Genomic DNA, 9,063 nt, shown 5'->3' on the forward strand with positions numbered 1-9,063 from the left:
TTCATGGAATTCCTCCCCCCACTCCCTTTCTCTGCCTGACCATCAAGAAATACATGCCAGGCATACAGTGAAAAAAATCTCTCTTCTTTCCCTGTCCTCGCATTCCTCAGTGTCCTTCCAAAGGTATTCTATGAATATATAAGTTTCTGTGTACACGTATGGGTAGAGGCAAGTTAACGTGTTGGTTAGAGAGTAGACTCTGGAACCAGGCTGCCTGAGTTTGAATTGTGGTTTCTCTTCCTAGAGGTGTGATTTGGGCAAATTACTAGTACATACCTCATAAGCTTTTTGTGAGAATTTCTCACAGCACGGCCTGGCATGTGGTAAGCTCTCAGTAAATGTCTGCTATTATTATTTTTGTGTTGTTATTTAACAAAGCGTAATACATTGAAAAGAGAATGGCATTTAAATGTCAGGATAATGATAATACAGTTTTGATATTGGTGAACTAAAAATTGTAAAGGAAAGAGCTTTGTAAATGATAAAATGCTGTATAGAGTTTAGTTGCTGTTAGTCAGATCATTTTACTTTCCCTTCTAGGAAAGATCACAGCATTTCAGTTGGTTGTTAAAGGTGAAATAGTCTTTAAAGAATAAAGATTTCAGAAACTTAGTGGCAATTATGCCATTTTGCTTCAGGAATTACTTTAAATTCATATTTTTTCATTAGCTGTGGTTTGCTTTAGTGTTAGTCTTACATTTTAAAATTATGATTATATAATTTATGTTGCAATGCCCTTAAGGGAATAATGTTAGAGTAAATACCTCTATTTATGGAAATATACATCAGGATTCTGGAATTGCTATACTTAGCATAAATTAGTAAACTTAATTTCTCTCTTTAAAAGATAGTAAGCCTTATCTTTTAAAGAAAAAATTTTGTCAACATAGAAAGTATTAGTCACTGCCTATAAAATTTTCTTCACGGTTTACAAATGTTTTATTTGCTTGTGATGCTAACAGTTGTTGAAGAATGTTCATCTCCGTAAGTAGATGATACTACATATAAAAAGTGGTCCCCTTTGATGGAATTTTTGATGATTTACTGTGTTGCTAAAACAGGATAGGCATTTGCTCATTTTTTTACAAGCCATAGAGCACATGTCCTGCTTGAAGACACAGAGTAGGGAGTATTTTTGGACAACATGATCTTCTCCCTTCTTTAATATAGGCATTCCCGGTATTCAGTAGTTAGGAGGAAAAGTTGTAGTCAGAGGTGAGTAAGTGATAGAACAGGATTCTAGTCGGGCAATATGGATCCTAAGTTCAAGCTTTTAAACATTTCACTATACTTGCTAATGAGAAAGAGAATGAAACTATGAAAGATTACCAATAGCTTTGACAAAAAATTTAAAAACTTCTAGAAATAGAAAATATAAATAAAAATTAAAAAACTCAATAGATGGCTTTAACAATAGATTTAGTGAGAGAATTAGTGAGCTCTAAGATGACTTGAAAAATGACCAAAATAAAGAGACATGGATGGATAATATGTAAGAGAAGAAAAGAGATTAGAAAATAGTGGCAAATTTCTTTCTCATTCTAAGTAATAAAAGTTGAATGCTTTGCTGTTCAGCAGTAGCTTCCATTTCACTGCCTTTCTGATAGTGAGGTTCAACTGTGTGATGAGGTTTCAGCAATTTGGATACAAGTGGAAGTTATGGGTGCACAGGTTTTAGTCTTATGGGTTATACGTATAAGAGGAAAGGGATACACCACTTCCTTCCTCATTCTTCCTTTTCATAGACTGGAATGTGGACATGGTGAACTATTTTTAGCTGTGTTGAAGAGGGCAATACTCTTAAGGATGACAGCAACAAGATGTAAGAGCTTAGCACTCTCAGACTGCTAAGCTGCCAAACCAGCCCTGGACTGTCCCTATCGAGTGTCACGTGAGAGAGAAAAAAACCTTTAACTTTGTGTAAGCCACTATAGAGTCTCACTGCATCAACCTAGTCTTGTGTCAGTCCTAACTAATAACAAGAACATGAGAAGATCTAAGTTCAAAGCAGAATACAGATGTTAAGAAAAGTCAAGTAGGAATAACATTTGAGGAGTTTGTAATTGAGAATTTCTAAAGTTGCAAAAAGGCACAAATTCAAGAAGTCAAATAAATTCTAAACAGGAGAGATAAAAAACTAAGCCTACACACTTTGTAGTTAAATTTGCACATAACCAGTGACCTTAAAATTAGCCAGAGGGAGATGACAGATTACCTTCAAAAGATCTGCAATTAGCTCGGCCTTAGCACCGTCTTCTGAGCCTCTGTGCCGTGAGAGCGAGGTGGAGGAAGAAGCAAATGGCTGAAGCGCAAAAGAAGAAAGATGAGGCAGAGGTCCAAGTGAACTTGTACACTCATGGAAGCCACAGGAGCAGAAGCAAGGAAAGCCAGAGGCCAGGGACACTGATGGAAACTAGACTGCGTGCCTACTGTCCAGAACTTGTCTCAATGATCTGGAACACCTATCACCATTCTGATTGCCGCGACCACCTTGCTCAGATCAAAACTGTTCCTTTTGATTCTTTGCGCTGGACCTGTGATATTCTGGACTAGTTCTGTTCTCAGTTGTGGCTGAGTGTACAATTAATCATATCCTCTGCAATCTTAGCTGAAGGGAGAAAAAAAAGATCTACAATTAGACTGGTTTATTGAAAGGAAGAATTGAAACTTGAAACCAAAAAGAAATTACAGTGTGCTAAGAATAAATAAATATTAAAGTTAAAATATCTTTCAAGAATGTAGGTACATAAATTTTTCTGAAAAATGAAAACTGATTTTATCATCAATAGAGTATCACTTAGACAAATTCAAAAAGATACACTTTAGGTAGAAGGTAAGTAATCCCTGATGGAGGGTTTAGGGTATTCACTGGAAAAGAAAAAAGGCTGAAAATTAAACAGCCAGACACTCAATCTAAATTAGAAAAAGGACAGAATAAAGGAAGGAAATAATAGACACAAAAGCAGATATAAAACAAGCCAACAGTGAAGAATCAACAAAGCCAAAGCTGATTCTTAGAAAAAGACTAGTAAAATTAACAGACCTGGTCAGATTGAGCAAAAGAAAGAGAGACCATAATAAACAATAAGAATGAAAAAGGAAATGTAACTATAGGTGCTACAGAGATTATTATAAAAGAAAAATGTACTCGCTAACACATTTTTGTTTAAGGAATAGTTTCAGATGGTAGATTATTGAATGTGTTGTCATAATAACATAATTAACCTTTCAAGACTACTTATCAAACTTGCCAAAAATGTTACTCCTGAATAAGTAAGATGGTTGGATTCATATCATAATCCTTTGCCTGAATTTTTGGAGAATTTCAAGAGTGTGATGAATGGAATAACTGGAATAATATGTCTTTAGTCATAATTTACTAAAGGTTTTGGTAAAAATTTATTTAGGGATAATTGATGGATGAATTTCTTTTAAAACAGTAGAATTTGTGTTCCTTTTTAATATATAAAGAAGAAGGAGAGAAGCATCATCATTTAGTAAGGAAATGTAAGAACTTAAGAAATTGTGGAAACCTTGTGCTTTTAAAAGTGTTTTTTTTTTTTAAGTTTTTGATACTTGTACCAAAAAATTATGGCACAATGCTGAGAATGATCTATAATTTAGTGTTTTCTTTTTTAAAAAAGTATTGTCACCAGCCCTATAGTACATATTCGCCCTGTTTAATTGAATTAAACAGTGCTTAGAGAAGATTTTGACTTCCTGGGACAAGTTCCTTATTTCCTGGAGGAGCAGTAGAAATAGTAGTGGTTGCACTTGTGGGTAGGCACTTTGAAGCATACATAGAAAAGTCCTAGGTGGGCAGACGTCTGCAGGCCTAGAGAACACTGGTACAGATTACAGCAAGCTCCAGGAAGGATCTGGGGGGCTGAGGAAAGAAGAGAATGAAATTGGTAGATTATCTGGTAAGTTTGAGTGGGGAATATGTTGGTAGATAATTCCAGAATAAATACAAGTTACACAAAAAAGGAAATGTGATATTAATATATTACTTTGCTATGTGTCGTTTAAGAAAACTGAAACTCTCATCTACCATAATAGTAATATGTAAACTAAAAGCCAAGAGATAGTAGTATAAATATCTTACTTAGAAGTATGAAGAAAAACACTCAAAGAAACAACTAGAAGTTTGAAATAGGTTAAGGGGCTATAGTGACTGCTCTTTTTCGTTATAAACTTTGCTGTAATACCTCCTAATGGTACTAATTAGCGTATATTACTTTTATTTTAAGAGAGTATAAGAACTAAAGCTTTTGCAGAGGAGACAGAATGATTACAGAATTTTAGGCTATCATTTGAAAAAGGAAATAGGACTGCTTATTGAAAAAGAGGTTATAGCGAGGGAAATAACTGTCTTCAAATATTTGAAAGAGCATAAATGGGAAGAGTATTTAGCATCTGAGGCAGAAACTCAGTAAGTGGCTGCAAAGAAATAACAATGTAAAAAGCGCTCTAACAATTAGCTTACCCAGAAATGGAATAGACTGTTTTGTGAGCATAGGACTAGATGACCATATCTAGAGATGTTTCTAGAGGGAATTGCCATGAAAGAAACACTTACTGTAGTTTAGGCATTCTATTGTTAAATACTGACTTCAATATTTAAAATAAGAAGAGACAAAACCAGCTATTCATATAACATAAGATTTGCTACATGTAATTTAAGTGTATTATTTTCTAAGTTTTAAAACGTTTGTCGTTATAGTCTTCATAGAATAAGCTTTTATCATTTGTGGTTTGCAAAAGTAGGATTTAGGAAGATTTCTTTTTATGGGGACTGCTGATCTGTTTTGTTCTTATTATCTTCTCTTTACCTTTCTTTCCTGCTGTTTAGTTTTCATTTTCTGACTCTTGTTGAATCAGTTAAGTTTTCTTTGCTTGTTTTTCCTCTAGTGATATTTCAGTTATGTATAATCTAGTTGTTGACATTACATCTTTTTCATGTTTGGATTTATATTTTCTTCAATGTGTAGAAAAAGAGAGATTTGATAGCTTTGTCCTTTTCCCAAGGGAGAGAAAACTTTTAACATGCCTTTATTTTCCTTCCTAACTCCTCCCAACCAAAAGGTTGCAGTAATCATGGAGTTTTGTTTCCAGATTTTTGTGTATATTTTACAATGATAATTAGATACCTAACTATAATTTTTACTGATTTATTTGCTTGGTGTATTTCTTATTCTTACACCTTTCTATTTCTAGAATCATTTTCCTTTTCTTTTTCTGTTGTGGTACCAGCTCCAATAATCTTTAATATGTATTTTTATTATCATTTAGTTCTAATTGTTTACTTTCCATCTTGATTTCTTCTTTGACCCATGCATGTATTATTTAGAATTGTGAGGTTTAATACATGTTTCAAGATTATATAGTTATATTTTTGTATTGATTCCTGGCTTAATTGCATTATGGTTAGAATGTATACTCTGTATGATCTCAGTCCTTTGAAATTTGTTGACCTGATTTATGCCCCAGGAGATGATCCACATGCAATTGAGAAAAATGTTTAATTTGCAGTCATTGGTTGTGTTCTATATGTATATTGAGTTAAGTTGATTCATTATTTGGTCAAATGTATATATCCTTACCGATTTTATCTTCGTTTTCTATCAGTAACTGAGTTATGTTAAAATCGAATCATGACTGTATATTTGCCTAATTTTTTCTTTAGTTCTGTCAACTTTTGCTATATATATTTTGTCTTGTATTTTAATTTTCATTTTGCCTATTGAACATTTACTAATATGATTAGTGAAATATAAGGATTATCTGACATCTTTCCATTTATTTTCAGGTTGTCCATCTGTTTTTGTTCCTTTTTTTTTTTCCCCTTTCTTCCTTCTGCTTTTAGTTATCAAACCATTCAAAATGTAGTGGCTTAAAATAATAACCATGTATTATCACTCATAGTTTCTTGAGTATAGAATTGGAGAGTGGCTCAACTGGGTGGATTTGGCCTAAGGTCTCTCTTCCTGGTGTTGCTGTCAGATGGTGGCTGTCTGGGATCATCTTTATTCACCGGTCTGAGAGAACTCACAGCTGGGGCTCCTAAGGCAACTCTGTCCTTCTCTGTAGTCTCTCCAAAGTGGCAGCCTCAGGGCAACCTTGCAGCTCTGGGCCCAGAGACATGGCTCCAAAGAGAGATCCAGGAGGAAACTCTGGCATCCTTTCTAGCTTCAGAAGTCAGGCAACATCACTTTTGCTTATTTTATTAAGTCTGCCCATATTCAAGAAGAGAGGAATGTATTTTTCTTCTCTAGAAGCTTTTTAGGATTTTGTGTTTACTCTCAGTGGTTTGAAATTCAACTACAGTACATTCAGTTGTGAATCCCTTTTATGGCGGTGATCTTTGATACTGCTGCTGCTGTTTGGCATTTGTTGGGCACTTTAAATCTGAAGATTCCTGACTTTCTTAAATTACCTTTGGAAGTGTTCTGTGATTTCTTGGGTGGTTCTTTCTCTTCTATTTCTAGACCTCCTGCCAGATAGCTAGCTGGTAGAGCTTTGAGATTTAGCCTTCTTCCTTCATAGTTTCCATCTCCATCCTTTTGTTCTGTACTCTCTGGGTGGCTCAGTATATTGGTTCACTAGCCTGCTTTTCAGCTATATCTGTTTTTCTCTTCAGCTCATCTACTGAACTTTTTGATGGTCATATTTTTATTTAAACAAAATGTCTAGGTCGCCAATATGTCTTTTATGTAGATTTAATAACTTCACAGGCTTCTTTAAGGATATTACATTTATTTTACAGTCTTTTCTAGGCCCTTTTAACTCTGTTTCTTTGGTTTTTATTCTGTTTGTAGAATTTATTGCCTCTGTCAACTTGTTTTCCTCAAATCTGTGATTAATTATCTGCTGTTTTTGAGAATCGTCTTGGCCTCTTCTGTTTACAGGAACTTACCTTCTTTCACTTGGGAAGGGGTAGGAAGTGCTGTTGGGCTGAGTATGCCTGGTTTTAGAGTGTGAAGACTAACTTCATTTATAAGTACACTCTGTCTGATCACTTTGTCCCTATATATATCCTCCCCACAAAGTACTAGTCTTGAGAAGAACAAGAGGAGAAAGTATCAAAGAAGAAATTCTTTCAGTGAGATAATAATGTGATTTCACAGTACAAAAACAGTTGAATTTCCCTTATAGTGTACTATGAGGAGCATTGTTCTTTATTTTAGAAAGTTGTCTTTCCATAATTTCCATATTTACTTACCACCATCCCCATCCATCCCCAACATTTTGTGGTCAGTTGTCAGATTTAAAATATTCACAACTTTTGTAAATATTTAAATATAACCAACAACATAACTGCTTGTTAAGAAGCTACCTTCAGTGTTCCTTAATGTAAATTTTTTTTTCTCCAAAATTTCTTGCTGTAACTAAATTTCCTTTAGTGAATTTTGTTTCATAGGTTCAGTTATGTAAGAGAAACTATTTCATCTTGTAAATAGGTTAAATAATTCTAAAAAGAAACAACAAAGTTGGGATCTATTTACATCACAGGGTAATCAACTTACGTTGTTTCATGAAATTCAAAAGTAGTTTTGCTGAAGTTCGAAGAGTGAAAAAATTGTTGTATTATAACTTGGACCATAGTGTTAGAGACTCAAAATTGACTTAAAATGTAAATATAGTGTAATGTTTATTCTTGTCCTCCTTATTTGTCAGGGAATCTTAACCAGAGTAAGAAATTTTCTGGTGCTGTGTTCAGTGCAGGGCACAAGAGATTTCCATAAAAAGGCATGGGATTTGCTTGGAAGAGCATAGTGGTTTTCTAACTTGGCAATAATGGGTTAGAACTAACCCTCTTTTAAAAAAATATTAATCTACACTGTTCCCTGTTGGAATTTGTATGTGTTTTCTTATCTGAGCTATATTATTCTTGTATTTGCATGTGTGTATATGTGCATACATTTATAATCCATGGTTTTTGTTAGGTGTAAAGAAAATAATTTTCTGTGCATACAATATGTGTGAAAAATGACTTTGGAAGTCGACTCTCTTACCCATCGAGCTGAGGAACAGAGGCCAAATATTTTGTTGTTACAGAATACCCAAAATAATTTGGCCATGTCTAAGTCCCCAAATTCTGTTGCCCCTAGGAGGCAGTTTGGGGAGGATAAATGAACCTTCCTATATTAGGATTCCCTCTTCAAAAGATACACATTTTTGGATTAGAGAGATGATGAATTCACATCTTGTTAAAATGACAGCACTGGGGGCCTGGAAAGAGGGTTATGGATATGGGGATCTGTCTGGATGAAATACATGCTCTTGTGTTTAACAGACAGCTCCCCCACCCCCAATAGAAATGAAAGAATTACTTGATACAGATAGAGGTATAGGATGACTAGGGTCCAACATAAACCTGTCCCACCTCACTTTTTCCTCAGGTTTCCTGTCCATCTATAAAGTAAACTGTGGTTGTTTCTCAGAGCTCAGTTCTCAGCTATTTTCTGTTTTCACTGAATAAATTCTCCTTGGTTGATCTCATCTGCTATGATTTCAGCTACTACCATCTTTTAAAACACCTACTCCTAAGTCTGTACCTCCAGCCCATTGGTTTCTACTGAGCTTCTAGACTTGGATTTTAAAATATCTATCCAATGCCTCTACCTGCTTTCCCCATAGGAATCTCAAACTTAATTTTTGGTAGAAAGTATTAACTTTCTTTTCAAACCTCCTTTTGTTATTTCCTGTCTTAATGGAGGTATGCCACCAAGCCACCTAATTTGCCCAAGGTAGCCATCTAAGAGTTATCCTTGACTCTTCTTCATTCTCCGTAATAATAACCTCTAATCAAGGCTCTACAGAGCCTTGTCGGTTTTGGCTTCAGAAAACCACTGCCCCCTCTTCAGCCCTAGTGCTTCTGTACAGGCCTGTCTCATTCCCCACCTGAGTTATTACATCTGCTTCCTCGCTGTTCTCCCTGCCTCTGGTCTCTCTTTTCTTCAGTCTGTTTTATATACTGTTATCAGTTATCTTTCTAGAATGTATATCTAACAATACTACTTTTTTAAAAAAGTAATTTTTTTTTCTCCCCATTGCTTACCA

The 9,063-nt window shown here is 34.8% G+C and overlaps 1 protein-coding gene and 1 long non-coding RNA gene across 3 annotated transcripts in view; one reads left to right on the forward strand and one right to left on the reverse strand.

Annotated features, from left to right (window-relative positions):
• RAP1A (RAP1A, member of RAS oncogene family) overlaps positions 1 to 9,063 on the forward strand; it is an 87,211-nt gene that overhangs the window by 36,532 nt on the left and 41,616 nt on the right. The gene's annotated exons all lie outside the window — the stretch shown is intronic.
• LOC116665929 overlaps positions 1,062 to 9,063 on the reverse strand; it is an 11,978-nt gene continuing 3,976 nt past the window's right edge. The window contains exons 2-3 of the long non-coding RNA XR_004322776.1: positions 6,120 to 6,126; positions 1,062 to 2,418 (exon numbers count right to left, since the gene is read on the reverse strand). This is a non-coding gene — a long non-coding RNA (uncharacterized LOC116665929). The remainder of the gene's footprint in view (positions 2,419 to 6,119; positions 6,127 to 9,063) is intronic.

Source organism: Camelus ferus, chromosome 9, assembly GCF_009834535.1.
Source record: "Camelus ferus isolate YT-003-E chromosome 9, BCGSAC_Cfer_1.0, whole genome shotgun sequence".
NCBI classification, from domain to species: Eukaryota; Metazoa; Chordata; class Mammalia; order Artiodactyla; family Camelidae; genus Camelus; species Camelus ferus.